At 43.6% G+C, this 18,522-nt stretch overlaps 1 protein-coding gene across 3 annotated transcripts in view; it reads left to right on the top strand.

Annotated features, from left to right (window-relative positions):
- The first annotated feature begins 529 nt into the window (after nt 1–529).
- Nucleotides 530–18,522, top strand: part of LOC126334990 (sodium-independent sulfate anion transporter-like) — a 303,702-nt gene continuing 285,709 nt past the window's right edge. The window contains exon 1 of one of the 3 annotated variants that reach the window (XM_049997802.1): nt 530–704. The gene's annotated coding sequence lies outside the window, so the exon portion shown is untranslated. Of the gene's footprint in view, nt 709–18,522 lie in introns of all 3 variants that reach the window. The other 2 variants (XM_049997803.1, XM_049997804.1) reach the window with 2 other exon arrangements.

Raw genomic sequence — 18,522 nt, 5'->3', positions numbered from 1 at the left:
ACGTGACGAACGCTCTTATTAGCTGACCCACCTGATTAAGTATCAAACTTTGAGGCAGTCAGTACACTATTCTCGTTTTTCCAACACTTTTCTACTGTAGTAGATCTTTTCACAATGACTATAGAGTGGAGAATGTTTTAGCCACAGCACAAGTGTCGTTTCCAGAATTCACTTTGTAGCAGACTCTTTCCTGGTCTGTCAGACAGGTGTAGTGAATAAGAATTTTTCTGTCTGGTACTAAGTCGAAAGTCTTTTGAAAATGTAGCAAGACAGGATCTACCTCTTCGCATCTGTCCATTATTTGGGAGATACTGGCAATGTCTACGAAGAAGTGCTTCCTATAAGTTGCTCTTCTTAGAACCGTGCTGATGCTTTTTGAGAATAGGTTTTGTTTGGAGGAGTCTGTGATTCGTACCAGTTTTTTTTAATATTTGCATGCTAATTAACGCATTCTTCGTGCGTTATCGCTTCCAGGAAGCTCGCATTTCGGAAGAAAAATTCCCTGGGAGGGGGATTCCCAGGCAGTGCCGGTGGAGCGCTGGCTGGCGGCAGCGGAGTTGGCAGCCCTGCGGCGCGACGTGCAGAGCTGCGCACCGCCAGTGCCCCGCCAGCCGTCGAACGGACCGGCAGCTTCCAGTGGCTCAGCAGCCTCGCCGTCGTCGAACACGAGGCTATCCGCAAACGGGGCGCGAGCCAGCCAACAGGTGGGTGCACCAGCTACTGTCGCACGGCGTTGCCGCTACACGCGAAAGGCAGAAAACCACTCTCCCACGACTACTGGAGTCATCTTCGTCGGTTTCCTGCAGACTTCGTTGCTTTTTCCATATTGCTGTTACTCTTTCAGCTGCGCCCTGCATGGTGAGTTCCATTTTAATTGAAGGGTCTGTGAGAACAACTTGGGAGTCATACTTGAACTATAAAACTCATGTGATGAAAACTTTTTACGTTGGCTTTGAAACCGGCTTTACAGTTTCTCTGCTTCACACATAATTAATTCCTTCACCTCTGGCAACGTTTGTTAATGTGAACAATACCGAGTAGCGCCGTGGTTCGCAATCTACGTTAAGCTGTAAGCCCATCTATAATTGTTTAGGCGAGTCAGTTCAGAGGTATACAACCCCTAATAGGACCATGCCCAGTAAAGAGTTGTGGCGTTCAAACCAATCTTCGAGTTACTGACAAATTTACTTAAAGAACGGTTTCATGAGGACTGCGGCATACAAATAAAATAGCTCTCTGCGCCAATCATTTATTTATCATATCTTAGGCGTTTCGATGGTCCACCCCCTCATCCTCAGGTGTAAGATTACGTGTCTACATTCTTGGTAGTAGAGCGGACCACAGATTTCTTTCCACAGCAGAAGATGAAGTGAACACAGGGTTAGCTTCCGTCTTTTGAGGTAAACCAAGTAGTGGCTGTATACCGCTATTAGTCGTGTGTGCTCTTCAGTGCACCTGAAGTGTTGCAGTCTTTCTTTTCTATACAGTACAGACAAAAGTAGCATTATCAAGCCTCCGTTTGGTACCACCTTACCTCATAATACGAAACACAACCAGTTTTTTCGCGTGACCTGCTGCTTTTGAAAGACGTCTGTGTCCCACACTAATAGCAAGAGTGTAACTGAAGATGATGACGTAAACCTCCGACACGCCTAGTGATAATCAGTGACTTTCTCGAGTAACTGTTTCATTGTGTTCACCACTATACAGATTAAGTTTAAACTGTCAGTCTCAATTATCTTGTACGCCTTCATTATCACAAATGTGAAGGCGAAGCAAAGAGATAAAAACAAATGATTTACACATTTAAACGAAGCAGCTATTTTCGGCTTCATTTTGTTGGAGTAAAGCTATTACCGCTACACTGCGATAAAGAGTTCTCCGTTGACTTGCCACGTCCAGTTCGTATAAAACCCCAAGTTTTCAACAACAGCCTCTGTTGTTATTGTCAGAGGCTAAGTGAGATGTAAAACTTGAAAACAACCATAGAGGCTATTGGTGAGAGCTTGTAATCTTAAATGATTCTTAGGCGGCAAGCGAACAGAGCACTTTTCACCCGAGGACACTGTCACGAAACACACCGTAGCCGTACCGTATCAGCCGTTCCGTCAGTGTGGCTAATCTTCTCAACACTCTTGGTTTGTGGTAATTAATTTTCAGAGATGGCGTGTAGTCAATGTGTCTTTAAATGTACTGTCGCTCCGAAATTAATTTTACAGTATACAAGGTTTTTTTTATAGAAAATCAAAAGTTTTTAATCTGGCTTACGTTTTCCACCTTTTGACTCTTGGTAAAAAATGTCCTTTCTCCTTTTCTGTCATTTGTTTCAACACTTTCATGTAATATCATCGGGGAAATAATTTTATTTTTCAAAACAAAATGAAATCCTTGTCGGTTTTGGCGTCTTATTTTTCAGCACGTAGTTATTGTTTTACATACAGTCCAGGACTACTTCAGCATATCTTTTTTTTCTTTTCTTGTCCGATTTTCGTATTACTAGGGGATGTCGAACCTGATGATGATCCTTCGATCGAAAGTGATTGCTCAGTATAGAAATTTTGCGAGCAGCTGTTGGCGGTAAATGATGAAAATCTTAAAATAAAATGTTTACTTTTTCTATTATTTTACATTTAGCAGCAAATTTTATGGCTCTTCGTGTTTTCCAGTTACGGAGGTAGCTATCAACAAAATTCGTCGGTAACCTTATTGTTGCATTTAACTGTCCTCAGTTTTTATTTTCTTCCATGTTTTTTGAATTACATAGCTAAATTATTTCTCAACGACAGTATGTCACGTAAGAAACATGCAAACATCAACAATGATAAATATTTTTACTCCAAGTGCTTCTCTTAGAATTCAGTAAGCGTCGGTTGTTAATATGGGTAAAGCAGCGATCAGTCAAAACGGGGAACACATGCAGATCTCATTCCCAGCTCAGCTGAGGACAATGAGTGATTCCACAGCAGTGTAGCCAACAATGCAAACGAGTTTCTGGCATAAATGCAACATTAATAAGTGAAATGCAAACACGACGACCAGTTTGGTACGCAGAATAATGCAGATGATCCCTTTCGTCAATACTGAAACGCATACCATGGCGCGGTTCTCTTACTAGATGGAATATATTAAGCTTATTATCTGTACATTTCAAACCACCTATGATACGCAGCAAGCCAGGCACAAATTCTTAGCGAAAAAGCCTCGTTCTGTGTTCAAATAACTTAACAACAACAAAGTAACCTTAGCCTTGGAACATGACTTCATCTTCGAGGTCAACCGGTAGTAATGTTAACTTCCGAGCCGGTGCGGTTCATTTGCACGTGTCGCAGATGGTGCAAATTCTCAAAACTGGCATGCTATTAAAGTACCGCATCACTACTATAAAAAATAATTTCTACTGTATTATATGTGTGAATAGTATTGTGGAAGGTGTCGTTCTCCTGGGCTTGGGAATATGCAGCCAGTTTCCAGTCGAGATTGCTTACAAGGTATATACACTACCTGATAAAAGAAGTAAAGCACCCAAAAGACATGGTCACATGTCTTGTAACTTCGTACACATACACACCATTAGCTTGTAGATAAATGATTAGAGCTGCAATTCCCTGTAACAGGTAGAACCGCGACCAGAGTGCTTAAGAGTTGTTTGTGTTTAGTGTTGTACGTGGCCTGGTAGGATGTATAAGGATAAGCATTGCCTCAGATGTTGATTGACCACTGCACAGCACGGAGATCCCCCGTACTCATGTGCCACAGCATTATCAGCATCTAACAGAGTTTGAGTAGAGCCTAATGGTGGCTCTCTGTTTGGCCGGGTGGTCGGATCGTGCATTGTCTAGACTTTTAGGGCATTCGGAAGTGTCAGTGGCCCGATTTTGTACTGAATGGGAACGTGAAGGTAGGCGTACTTGTCAAAGATCTGGCCGACTGCAACGGAGGATCACCGTATTGTGCACCAAGCAAATAGTAACCCATTCACATCTGCTCTTGCGATAAGAGAACAAGAAATGGAGTCCCTTCAACATTCTGTGTCAAACCGCACCATTGATCGGAGACTAGCAGCAGTACGGCTAAGAAATCAGCGTCCCACGCATAGGCTGCCGTTAACAAAACAAAGAAACGGCTGCTTTTGTAGTGGTGCTGCCATCAGGAACGATGGACTGCTGACGAATGGCTATGCGTTATGTACAACGATGTTGTTTGTACACAACCCCAAGTTCGCAATCTTCCGATGTTTTGGAGGCACACCGGTGCTACTCCTGGTGTCCTGTTATTGAGAGCTATCGGATATGGTTTCAGATCACGGCTGGTAGTGATTGAGTAAATCAGACGGTCCAACGGTGAGTCACGCATCTACTGTGTCGTCATGTGTTATCTCTGTTGCGACTGTAGCGTGCTGCCATTTCTTAGGAGGACAATGGTGGTCTGCACATGGCACGTGTCTGTATGAACGGTCTGCGTGAACTTGAGGCACTCCCGCGGCCAACGAGATCTGTTCTAATAGGACTTGGGCGGGAGCAACGCGGACGTCAAGTTCGTCCCAGAGTCAGTATCCAGTTTATCAAAAACCAGTTGTAACAGTTGTGGGTCAGGAGGGATCTTATTGCTAAGGGCTTTGTAAAATTGACACGATTTCGTAAGCATCGAAGGAACAAAAAAAAAAAAAAAAAAAAAAAAAAAAATGCTTCAAATGGCTCTGAGCACTAACTTAACTTCTGCTGTCATCAGTCCCTTAGAACTTAGAACTACTTAAACCTAACTAACTTAAGGACACCACACACATCCATGCCCGAGGCAGGATTCGTACTTGCGACCGAAGCGGTCGCGCGGTTCGAGACTGTAGCGCCTAGAACCGCTCGCCACCTCGGCCGGTATCGAAGGGACATCAGACACCCTCTCAACCGGCGAAGTTTGTTTTCGTTTCCTCCACTCCTCTTGGGTGCTTCTCTTTTTATCTGTCAGGCAGTGTGGGAGCTACACCAAACAGAACCAACAGGTGATACTGGACGTGTATTAAGATTACCAGCAGGAATGCTCACAGGTTAGTTTGACGAGAGAGTGTGACGGTAATCCTGTCCTGCGAAAGTCTGTCTACAAATTTTCAAGAATCAATTTAGGTATATGCTGCTCCCCCCCCCCCCCCCCCCCCCGCCCGCTACTTGGCACACACACTTATCTTTTCCCCAAGAAACCACAAACGCACGATTAAATCACAGCGTGAGAAGAGGCATTTAGGCAGTCTTTCTCGCGCGCTCCGTGTGCGACTGGGGTGGTATGCAACAGTAGCATGTGACGCACTTTAGTGGTTTGCAATGGATGTAAATGTAGAAAAAGATCTGTTAAGCGACTTAATAGTGCAATAAGCTTGGAGTTTCCAAATCGTAAACCTCCGTTAGATACGTATTGGGTTTCTGCGGGACATCGAGTAGGCGTCATTTCAAATAGTAGAAACACATGATCAAAAACCAGCAAAAACAAACATATACACGGTCAAGAAACACTGATCTGCCCACTTGTGAAAAACTTGAATAACCACCTCTTGCAGGGCGGACATGCAGAAAGACAGTCAATGACCGGCCGTGGTGGCCGAGCGGTTCTAGGCGCTACAGTCTGGAACCGAGCGACCGCTACTGTCGCAGGTTCGAATCCTGCGTCTGGCATGGATGTGTGTGATGTCCTTAGATTAGTTAGGTTTAAGTAGTTCTAAGTTCAGGGCGACTGATGACCTCAGAAGTTAAGTCGCATAGTGCTCAGAGCCATTTTTTTTTCTCAATGCTAGTGCTGCCACTTGCCGTCTGCGTATATTCATTGAACGTTGACGTTGAACGTAGTTGGTAGTCACATTATTTGACTGTACCGTGTAAAACAGAGTTAGTCCCTCGTGCCAGTGCAGTACTACAGGTCGGCCGTTGTTTCCGAGCGGTTCTAGGCGCTTCAGTCCGAAACGACGCTGCTGCTACTGTCGCAGGTTCGAATCCTGCCTCGGGCACGGATGTGTGTGATGTCCTTACGTTAGTTAGCTTTAAGTAGTTCTACATCCAGGGTACTGATGACCTCAGATATTAAGTCCTATAGTGCTCAGAGCCATTTGAACCTTCTTGCTCTCCCGAGTTGAAAGACAGCAAATATATCAGGACGGCCGAGAATGAGATGGAAGGATAATACCATGGCAGACATGTCGATACTGGGAGATGAAGATGCAGATGACAGGAAATTGTGAAATGCTGGAGTGAGTTAGGCCAAGGACCGGCTGCGGTTTGTGTGGCCAGTATAAATAAGTAAGTTCATTTGGTTGTATCAACGTTATGTAGAAACCTGAAGCACTAAATCTATTACCTTATTGTTATGTCCGCACTACAACACAACAAATATTCCGTGATAACCAAATTTATTTGATCTTCTGTCACTCAAAACAAAACTTAAGTTCGACTCCACAACACTTCGCTGCCTGTAGTGCCAAAGAGAAATCAGAGTCACTAGTAGAGAATACAAGTCCAAACCACTGCCATCCAGTCGATACCGACGCGTCGGAAGTTTCCAGCCAGGAAGGCCACAGTACGGTTGGGTCGTCGTGAACCCAGCAGCTGGGTAGTAACACAGTCATCGGCGAAGATTGAACTGGTCAAACGGGCTCAGGTAGCTCGCTCAAATCCGCAGGTCCGGCCAATCAGAGTGTCGGTAGGTGTCTCCCTCATACGGTTGCTCACTCTGGTGGCAAGGGCAGCGCTGCCAGGGTAATCCGTATCGACGACGCGTTCACTGGCGCCAGTTGTTGACACCGTGTGCGGCGCCAGCGGTACTCGCTGTGTGCCGCGCGTGTTGTAGCACGCCGGCTGCTGTGCGGCGGCTGATACGTCAATTATATTTTCTCTATTTATTACTATGCCATTCTCGAAACATTTTGGACTGACGAGGTATTTTTATTTTCTACTTATTTCGAAAGTCGTATATCAATCCTCTTTTCCATCTTATTGTACATTATTCCGGTCAGCAATATGGAAGCATGAACTGTCAACTCGACTGTGCTATATAATTCTCACATTTATCTACCCTTGATATCATCTGATTATGAGGATTACATTCTGAAAGTTCGATGGCTTGTGTCTGGTCTCATACAGTCTACGTTCTAGCTTGAATAATTGTTTGCCCCAATGTTTTTTATAAATTCCGTAGAAACGTTATCTCCTTTCTCCTTCTATGACCGCAAGTCTTTGAAAGCCTTTTCGAAGTTCGTGCTAATAATGGATCGTCTGTGTCTTTGAGATCGACAGTTATTCAGTTATTTCTTTTGCTACCACGCCAGCAACCAGTTCCTCCCCCCCCTCCCCCCCCCCCCCCCCCCCCCCGCCCCTCGGAGTCACTGGCTATACTGTTTCCATCCATTCGTTCTCTTCACTGCTTCTAACACAGGAACTGCTTCTTTATTCCTATCACTGATATTTTTGCTAACTCTCCAAAAGCTATTTTGACCTGTCTATATACCGAATCCTACAGAGAACCATTTCCCTTTTAATTCCTTCAGACCTTTTCTACAGCCATTTCGCTTCAGCTTCCTCGCAGTTCCTGTTGATTTAACTTCTGGGTGACATACTGTTGGATTACTAAAAATTTGTATATTTCCTTCTGCCATCGATTAGTTAAAATATTCCTTCGGCTACCCAAAATTCCTTCGTTTTATCTTCTTTGTCTCTATATTTGTTCATCCTATTCAGGTGACTTGCTTCTAGACGTGCCAAACCCTTCTCATGATAATTAACTACTGCGTCTTTCAGTATCGCAGTGTCTACAGTCTCAGCACTTCGAATGCACATCATCAATGCTCAGGGCCACAGTATCCCACTTCCTCGTTCTTTACTATCTGTAAAAAGCTATTCTGGGGGGTAAGACACCCCTAGCTTTCCCACTGATGGAGCGGTGGTGAGAAATGAGGATCGCGTGGAGCAACGTCATCGAAATTTGATGCACTAACCTGAAAGACTGGCCGTTGATGTAAGACACTCCTAGTTGTCCTAATAGTGAAGTTCGGAGAGCGGGGTGATCCCATATGAAAGTAATATAGAACGAGCGATGTTAGTGCCGGATTTTCGAATCAGTAGTTTTCGTGCTCGAATGACTAAAGGATGGCATTATTGTTGACATTTCTCCCTAGATGTAGGGATGGCTCTAGGGAAGGAAAGGTGAACGACAAGCAAAATTAAACAAAAACGACGAATATTAGTGCCGAAACCACAGTTTTTAGGATCGTTGGTCTGATTGATAACTCTCTTGACCACTTTTAATACTAATTTTAGCCAAAAACAACAATTTAGAACCTTCTGGAAAGTCTTAGAAGCATTTTCTCAGCCGTTATTGATGTGCAAAACCAATCTGGTTGCTATAAACAACCATCTTCCCTTGTTAATTACAAGCGTTGTGTTGAAGTGATGTTATACTGAATTTGTAATAGTCTTCATCGTCTAATTTATATACTGTACGATACTTTTAAAAGATTTCAGTGAAGCAACTCTGATATTACATTACAGAAACATTTGATTCCACTCCATATCAAATAAAAGACTGAGATAGCCGTATTGTCCAGTTATTTCTATCTAATCCCAGTGCTATAAAACGTTGAAAGCCTACCTACGGGAATACACGCCTAGAGATGAAATTAAAATTCAGAAAAAGCTGTACGTCGAAGGTTGCGCGTAGCTAATTTATTGGCAGTAAACGTTATGTTAAAGTAAACTTTGTTCCGACGCAGTACAACGAAGTCATGTGTATATGGAAATTGAAGGTCGTAGAGGACTGAACACGCCGTAAACCCGACTACGGGTTGCGGAGTTTGACGTCACCACAGAATGACAGGCACGTCGTCCGCATGGCCGTGACAAGTCCGACACTCATCTCGCCTCTTAGCTTAGCTTCGGAAAACTGCTGTTTGTGCACCTCTGGGTGTATTTACTGTCCGTCAGCAACCGCTGACGGGATCTCAGATCCATTTAATTTCCTGTACTGTTACTTCTAAAGCTATGAAAAAGAATCACGTGTCTTGCTGGATAGCTGAGTCGATAAGAGCGTTAACCTCGAAAGACAAGGTACCGAGTTCTAGCCCCGGTCCGTACCAGGAAATCGTGAAGTCTCGTTGTAGAGTGAAAGATTCATCACGAAAAGGAATTTACACTTCATTCCTTTCCGTTGTAAAGGATTGCTAAAGGCCTCCGTCATGAGTATTTCCATTGTGTTATCCCCTCTTCACTCTACTTCCAGGCACGCGCTGATCACTGTATCCATTCTGCAACCAGCAATGAATGTCTACCACGAAACGCTCTTTCATTAAATCGGTCACCGAGATCCACGTTTTTCGCAATGCTTTTTGTCCACCTGTTTTTCACTAAAAATTCATTATGAGATCATCACGCTACCAACATATGGAGTAAGCAGATTAAGCTACTGTTACACGGGAGCTGTGAAGAAAGGTTTTTATTTTTCATACTACTTTTGTATCTTACCATTAGGCCGCTTCTCACAACCCTGCGATCCTGCTTTCTTCGTTACAACTTTCATAAAATGAAACCGGCCTCAGTTTGGTGTAAAACAGTAGCACGCTCCTCCACATGATAGAATCCTACAAACCAAGCATCACCAGCGTGTTATAATGGCGATGCAAAAGGATGCCAAACTATGAGTTTTTTGATTTTCTACTACCAGTACTTTGGCTATTCTCACTGCAGCGACCACTTTTGTAACTATATTTTCGTATCATACTCCGCATCAAAAAAATGGCTCTGTGCACTATGCGATTTAACTTCTGAGGTCATCAGTCGCCTAGAACTTAGAACTAATTAAACCTAACTAACCTAAGGACATCACACAAATCCATGGCCGAGTCAGGATTCGAACCTGCGACACGACCCTAGACGACCACAAGTTGCGCCATATCCATTCCATTCACAGCGCAATGTACAGTACAACGCAACCTTGCAACTTTCACTAACAGAGAGTGTTGTGACTACCAATCTGTCAATGAAAAAGGCTCGTTTCTAACAAGGTCTTAAGCATGCAACATGGCGCTAAACAAATGTATATTTCAGCGCGGTAGTAGCCCGTATGTTCGGATAGTATGGAGACTGTAAAAGTACTTTGTATACGGAGGTACTAATTTCATATTAAAAAAAACATCCGTTTACGCGGTTTAAACGATTAACAACTATCTCTGGTTACCGGTGTGGGAACATACGACCGTTTTTGTGATAAGACACCATCGAATGCGGAGAATTTCGTAGTATGTTAAATGTTGTTGCACGTTACATCACCTCGACGGACCAAGAGTATGCAATTACTCGATATATTCCCAGCGCCCGGCGCTCCTTTCGCAGATATTTACATATCATTATCGAAGGAGGAAGTCCAGTGTTACCACACTGAAGTCATATTCGAGAAGAAATGGATTTTAATACTGCTTGTAGCATTCCTGTCGGTGTGCTCCTGAGTATCACAAAGCAACATCTGGAATCGTTTCTTCAGCAGCGTCAGGTTCGATTCTCTCTCCGACCTTAAACTGGACGACCTAGCCTTCTAATGACGACACTTTCTACCGGGCATTAACTCATTACTAGAAGAAACAGATTTGGAAACGTCTTTTGGGAAATAGTGATCTCGTTTTAGTTTTGTGGTGTACATGCATACAGCTACTCATGTTCCACCTAAGTACATCCAGGGGTTCTAGTCAATATATCTCGTTAAATATTAGTAGAAATGTTTTTATTTAAAAATGCTTATTCACACTGACATAATTAACAGCGGCTTTCCGAAAATTAGTTTCTTAGGTATTTAAAAAAATAATGAATTATCAATATCAATAATTTAATAAAATTCGGCTGGGTAATGAAGACTGCTACCATCAGTACGCGAAAACTCTGTTTTAATTTTCCCTATACGTGTCTAGTCAAAGATCTCCACCCTCCTCCTTTCATTACTAACATCACTTGTTCTGCGCAGTCCTGTCTAGCTTTCCCAATCCATTTTCTGTCCTTCACCAATGACCCTGTCCAATTCTTTTTAGGTGCGCATACTACTTCAGCCTTCGTTCAGATTGACAGAGCGAAAAATAATCATAGTATGAAATTTTGGCATTACTAGAACAGTTAAAAGATGTCGGTTACCTATGCCTCAAAGAAAAATTCATCAGTCATCACTCGACACCTCTAAGCCCAGCAAATCAAAACAACCAATGGGCAAATATCAAATAATGTGAAATATATGTTTCACAGAAATACTACTCGAACCCTAGCTTGGATACAAATAACTAAAGCTACATGAATAACTGGGGCGAAAGGAATAGAAAGGTAACGGGATAGGAAAAAGTAGGACGAAAATATTGAGTTACAGCCGACCAGGGCACTGCGGCAATGCGACGACTAGAGTTGAAAATTTGTGTCGTACCGGAACTTCTCCCAGAGTACGGATTCCTATAAGAGTTCGGACGTTGGTCGTGAGTGCGCAGTGAAACTTTTTCGTCAAACAGCCGTCGCGCCTACAGAATTATAGATATGAGTGGTGTCTACACTCCTGGAAATGGAAAAAAGAACACATTGACACCGGTGTGTCAGACCCACCATACTTGCTCCGGACACAGCGACGGGGCTGTACAAGCAATGATCACACGCACGGCACAGCGGACACACCAGGAACCGCGGTGTTGGCCGTCGAATGGCGCTAGCTGCGCAGCATTTGTGCACCGCCGCCGTCAGTGTCAGCCAGTTTGCCGTGGCATACGGAGCCCCATCGCAGTCTTTAACACTGGTAGCATGCCGCGACAGCGTGGACGTGAACCGTATGTGCAGTTGACGGACTTTGAGCGAGGGCGTATAGTGGGCATGCGGGAGGCCGGGTGGACGTACCGCCGAATTGCTCAACACGTGGGGCGTGAGGTCTCCACAGTACATCGATGTTGTCGTCAGTGGTCGGCGGAAGGTGCACGTGCCCGTCGACCTGGGACCGGACCGCAGCGACGCACGGATGCACGCCAAGACCGTAGGATCCTACGCAGTGCCGTAGGGGACCGCACCGCCACTTCCCAGCAAATTAGGGACACTGTTGCTCCTGGGGTATCGGCGAGGACCATTCGCAACTGTCTCCATGAAGCTGGGCTACGGTCCCGCTCACCGTTAGGCCGTCTTCCGCTCACGCCCCAACATCGTGCAGTCCGCCTCCAGTAGTGTCGCGACAGGCGTGAATGGAGGGACGAATGGAGACGTGTCGTCTTCAGCGATGAGAGCCGCTTCTGCCTTGGTGCCAATGATGGTCGTATGCGTGTTTGGCGCCGTGCAGGTGAGCGCCACAATCAGGACTGCATACAACTGAGGCACACAGGGCCAACACCCGGCATCATGGTGTGGGGAGCGATCTCCTACACTGGCCGTACACCTCTGGTGATCGTCGAGGGGACACTGAATAGTGCACGGTACATCCAAACCGTCATCGAACCCATCGTTCTACCATTCCTAGACCGGCAAGGGAACTTGCTGTTCCAACATACAATGCACGTCCGCATGTATCCCGTGCCACCCAACGTGCTCTAGAAGGTGTAAGTCAACTACCCTGGCCAGCAAGATCTCCGGATCTGTCCCCCATTGAGCATATTTGGGACTGGATGAAGCGTCGTCTCACGTGGTCTGCACGTCCAGCACAAACGCTGGTCCAACTGAGGCGCCAGGTGGAAATGGCATGGCAAGCCGTTGCACAGGACTACATCCAGCATCTCTACGATCGTCTCCATGGGAGAATAGCAGCCTGCATTGCTGCGAAAGGTGGATATACACTGTACTAGTGCCGACATTGTGCATGCTCTGTTGCCTGTGACTATGTGCCTGTGGTTCTGTCAGTGTCACCATGTGATGTATCTGACCCCAGGAATGTGTCAATAAAGTTTCCCCTTCCTGGGACAATGAATTCACGGTGTTCTATTTCAATTTCCAGGAGTGTATCTTGTCGGACATCTGCAACAAAACAGACTCTGCTCATACCTATAACTCAAGCTGGTTTTATAAAAGCAGGTATAAGTAAATCTCAACAGTAATGCCGTACGGGAGATTCTTATTTCAAGTGCCGCATCGAAATTTGCTTTGGGCCTGCAGTGGCTTGGACACTTCTGGTCTACACGCTATTTGCTCACCAAACAAGTCCAACCAGAGCCGATGACCACAGCTCAGGAATCCCTCTTTCCCCCTGAATCCCATTGTAACAAATAGCAGATCAAGTGCCAAGCTATCTTCCACCAAATCCGAGTGACATGCTTTTCGGACATGTTATTATAACAGACAATCATGTAGCCGCTCCAAATGATATTCAATCCTCGCAAAGGCTCATATTTTCTCTGTCCCACAATACTGGCAACACTTGTCCTTGAATGGCCGTCCTCCAGCTGTCGACGGTAAACGCCTGGGAGCGAGCCCACACTCTCCGCCGTTAAGTTGGCTCGGCAGAGCGCTGCATGACCTCTGGCGCGACGCGAAGGGGAGGTTGCTTCGTTACAAAGGCAAAGAGATTACATCGCTCTTTCGTTACAGTAGCAAAGCCATACACGGAGCGATAACCTATACCAACTGAAGGTTCCGACTCTGGTCTTTCCCGTCTAACTGCAGACCCACCCATCTCCTACATCCTACGTATCTTTCTTCCTCGTTGCATAACTCGGATCATTTTCTTCTCTCCAGTACCCTCTATATATTTACTGGAGCGCCAAAGAAACTGGTATAGCCATGCATATTCAAACACAGAGATATGTAAACAGGCAGAATACGGTGCTGCGGTCGGCAACGCCTATAAAAGACAACAAGTGTCTGGCGCAGTTGTTAAATCGGTTGTTATAGCTACAACGGCAGGTTATTAAGATTTATGTGAGTTTAAACGAGGTGTTATAGTCGGCGCACGAGCGATGGGACACAGCATCTCTGACATTACAATGAAGTGGGGACTTTCCTGCACGAACATTTCACGAGTGTACCTTGTATATCAGGAATCCGGTAAAACACAATATCTCCGACGTCGTTGCGGCCGGAACAAGATTCTGCAAGAGCGGAACGAACGACGACTGAAGGGAATCGCTCAACGTGACAGAAGTGCAATCCTTCTGCAAATTCCTGCTGATTTCAATTCTGGGCCATCAGCAAGTGTCAACATGTGAACCATTCAATGAAACATCATCAATATGGGCTTTTGGAGTCGGAGGCTCACTTCACGACATAAATCTTTACTCCTCGCCTGGGCCCGTCGACACAGACATTGGACTGTTGATGACTGGGAACATGTTGCCTGATCGGACGAGTCTCACCTCAAATTGTATCGAGCGGATGGACGTGTACGGGTAAGAAGACAACCTCATAGATCCATGGAGCCCGCATGTCACCAGGGGACTTGTTAAGTTGGTGGAGGCTTTGTAATGGTGTGGGGCGTGGGGAGTTGGAGTGATATGGAACCCCTTTGAAAAATTATACAAGACTGTGCATAAACTGACACACAACATTTTTTTTTTTTTTTTTTTTTTTTTTTTTTTTTTTTTTTTTTTGGCGCAACGCAATCTGACTTTCAGTAATCCCTACAGGAGAATGGCCCTGACTAACATTAACCTATACGTTTCACAAATCACTTACCTCACCAAAAATCTTCGTTACTCAAGCTACTGCAATACAGCAAGCGCCACTACTGCCAGCTAAATAAAAGATTCAAACCACAGAAGGCACTAACTACTGATAGGCATAGTTAGCGAATGAAAGATTTTAATAGAGAACAAACAATGTATTTCCCTTAATAGTCATAATATATATAGCAGTTCATGACATCCAGTCTTACAAATTTCAAAACTCCGCCATCTGTCTCCCCACGTCCACCACTGCTGGCAGCTCACCTCCAACTGCGCAACGCTACGCGCCGCTAACAGCCAACTGCCCAACGCTACAATGGCGAGTTTTACAACAATGCCAACCAGCCACTGACTGCACACAGCAGCACAGCCAGTGATTTTCATACGGAGCGCTACGTGGCGTTACCAATAAGAAAACCTAAACAGCCTACTTACATAGCCCCCATGCTCCCCACAAAAAATTTTACAAATTGTTTTGGGCAGTGGCCAATACAGATTTGAAAAAAAATTTCATAATTGCAATAACAAAGATATGAAATGCACGCACTCATTGCTACAATGTTGGTCAAAGGCTAAAATTTTCTCACAGTCCATGAAGACAGTACTGATCGTTCATCACAGTAAAATAGTAGTGTTTTTGCTCAATGTCTGAGCAGTAAAAGAAAATGCTCACGGAAGTAGTGGATTTCCATGCAGTCTTGAAGAAGTAGTATTGTCCTTCCAACAGAAAAACAGTGCTGACTCTTGACATGCTGACAGGTAGTGGGTCACAACAGAGCAAACCCGCAGCAGAGTCAGTCGAAATTTTGAAGAATATTGGTAGGTATGTCAACACAGAGTAGACCCATTGTAGTCCTGGTAGAGATTACGGTATCGGTGGGCCACCAGAGGTGCAGACCCACTGCAGTCCTTGTAGAAATAATGGTATTGGTGAGTCATCAAAGGTGTAGACTCACTTCAGTCCTTGTAGAGATAGCCAGCAGCCATCTGTTGCGACTGTGCAGGTGCACAATCGCCATCGCAGAGTCTTGCGGAGAATATAGCAAGCCCATCAACCACCACTTGTGCATGCACAAAGTTTTTGGAATTGTCCTTAGAAGCAGCAATGCTGTTGTCCAGTCCCTTGCTGAATTATTAACACACGTGCAAACACTATCAGTTCTTCTTCTCACATATTTTCCATATACTATGACCAACAGAAATGTGTGCAGTGAAATGTAATTTACAAATTACTTAATTTGATCAACTGGTGTCAATTACAATTTTATAACATGAGAATACAATAACAAAGGTACAAAATATATCAATAAAGAACATAATAGTACAGATAACATTTGCAGTAATACAGGCTTACGAAAGAATCGAAATAACAAATACATCAGTCTTACAAAAATTATGACATAAGTACATACATAAAAGATCAGAATAACTTTTGAAACATCAACTTCACACATGAGCATTAGAACAAAACAGAATAAATAATGTGTAAACATCTTTACGAAGTAAATAACATATTATTGATGCAAATTATATTTGAGGATAACAGTATTCCTCATCATAGTGAATGTAGCTTAGTATTAGAAGAGAAAAAATTCTATGAAACAGAACACAGAGACAGGAAGAAAATAAATACACAAGGGTACACAAACACATAATGGGAAAACACAAAAGGAAAGGACAGGGTTTGTTTTCAGGGTAACATTTGGTACTGCAGTCCAACCCAAAACTTCATTCCATAGATCGTCCCTCTTATTTCAACATTTGCTCCAGCCAAAAACAATCCTGCCCAAGCATGCTTTCTGTATTCTGTTCACATGCTCTTTCAAAAATAGTTTTTCTCCATTGTACACTGCTTTTCTGGTCAAACCATTTTCTTATAGCTTCTCAATGCTTTTCTTCCAATTCATCATAGATAGTTTCTTATATAGTCTACCCCCTCTTAAGCTAACTTAAACCGACTAAGCTCAGATGCTAAACTAAGGAACGACGCAATGCAGCAGCACAAAACAAATTAACACAAACAGCAGTGACCCAAAAAAATGGAAATTGGTAAAGCAATTGCAATATTACAACTAACATAAGGCGCTGTGCAGCAAACAAGAAAAATAAATCCCTACTACAACTGGTTTAACAGAGTAATACAAAGTGAAATTCAGTAACACTATGCCTGGCAAACAGCAGCAGAAAATGCAATAACTTATATCTAAACATGACAAAGCTCAAGCAGAAAAAATATTACAGTAAAGACAACAATGCAGAAAAGGGAAATGTTTATTCACATCTTAATGTCTATATAATTAAAGTGGTGCACCACGAAAACTTATTGTAAAAAAAATATTACAATGAATTTGAAAAGAAAATTCTGTATGCAATTCCTGTGAAGGGAAATGTCTTTTTGTGCTCCTTGGTTTTTTTTAAGTACATCATAAAGTTATTATTTACTGGATCTGTAGGCATAAAATATTTATATTAGTACATGCATTAAATTTTACTGAAACCAATGCTGCAGTGCAGCTAGAAACTAGGTATTACACAAAATAGGCAAAGCAAGGCGTGAAACGTCATTCGCTAGCCATATGGCGTTTCATCATGCAGTGAACAATCTTTCAACTAGCAAGACAATAGACTTAAAATGTTTCTCATCATTTCATTTCAGCAAATATCATAAATTAAGACACACTGCTTTCATCTTCACCGTCATTTCTGAGTTTACTTTGTAGCCTACTATTACGTTTTTCACACGCCATTATTGTCACAATATTTCACACGACAACACAGTAAAACACAATTTGAAGAGCAAAAATAAGAGAACACATTGACATAGCAAATAATATCTAGTTAATTGCAAGCGCAGCTGCGAAATACGTGGTGCAAATCTACATGCATGCCACAACTCTTTTACTGTACAACAATGAAAGACTACAACTACAAAGGAGATTCTCTCTACAGTTAAGCGCTAGCAATAAACAAAATCTAAACTAATTACATAAACTACAAGAAAAAAAATCAGAAGATTCCAGTGAGGTATCCTCAGCTAAGGGTCGACATATGAAACGTCCCCTTTGAAAAATTATACAAGACTGTGCTTACACTGACACACCATTTTTTTTTTTTAGCGCAATCTGACTTTCAGTAATCCCTACAAGAGAATGACCCTGACTAACATTAATGTATATGTTTCACAAATCACTTACCTTACCAAAAATCTTCGTTACTCAAGCTACTGCAATACAGCAAGCGCCACTACTGCCAGCTAAATAAGAGATTCAAACTACGGAAGGCACTAACTACTGATACGCATAGTTAGCGAATGAAAGATTTTAATAGAGAACAAACAATGTATTTACCTTAATAGTCATAATATATATAGCAGTTCATGACATCCAGTCTTACAAATTTCAAAACTCCGCCATCTCTCTCCCCACGTCCATCACTGCTGGCGGCTCACCTCCAACCGCACAACGCTACGCGCCGCTAACAGCCAACTGCCCAACGCTACAATGGCGAGTATTACAACAATGCCAACCAGCCACTGACTGCACACAGCAAAGTCAGTGATTTTCATACGGAGCGCTACGTGGCGTTACCAATAAGAAAACCTAAACAGCCTACTTACAATACGTCTAGATACGACTCTGACAGGTGACGCGTGCGTAAGCATTCTTTCTGATCACCTGCATCCATTCATGGCCATTGTGCATTCCCACGGACTTGGGCAATTAATTGCTACAGAGTGGCTCCAGGAACACTCTTCTGAGTTTTAACACTTCCGCTGACCAACAAATTCCCCAGACATGAACATTAGTGAGCACATCTGGGATGCCTTGAAACGTGCTGTTCAGAAGAGATCTCCACCCCCTCGTACTCTTACGGATTTATGGACAGACTTGCAGGAGTCG

Source organism: Schistocerca gregaria, chromosome 2 (assembly GCF_023897955.1).
Source record: "Schistocerca gregaria isolate iqSchGreg1 chromosome 2, iqSchGreg1.2, whole genome shotgun sequence".
Classification (NCBI taxonomy): domain Eukaryota; kingdom Metazoa; phylum Arthropoda; class Insecta; order Orthoptera; family Acrididae; genus Schistocerca; species Schistocerca gregaria.
This window is presented reverse-complemented; position numbering and strand designations above follow the sequence as displayed.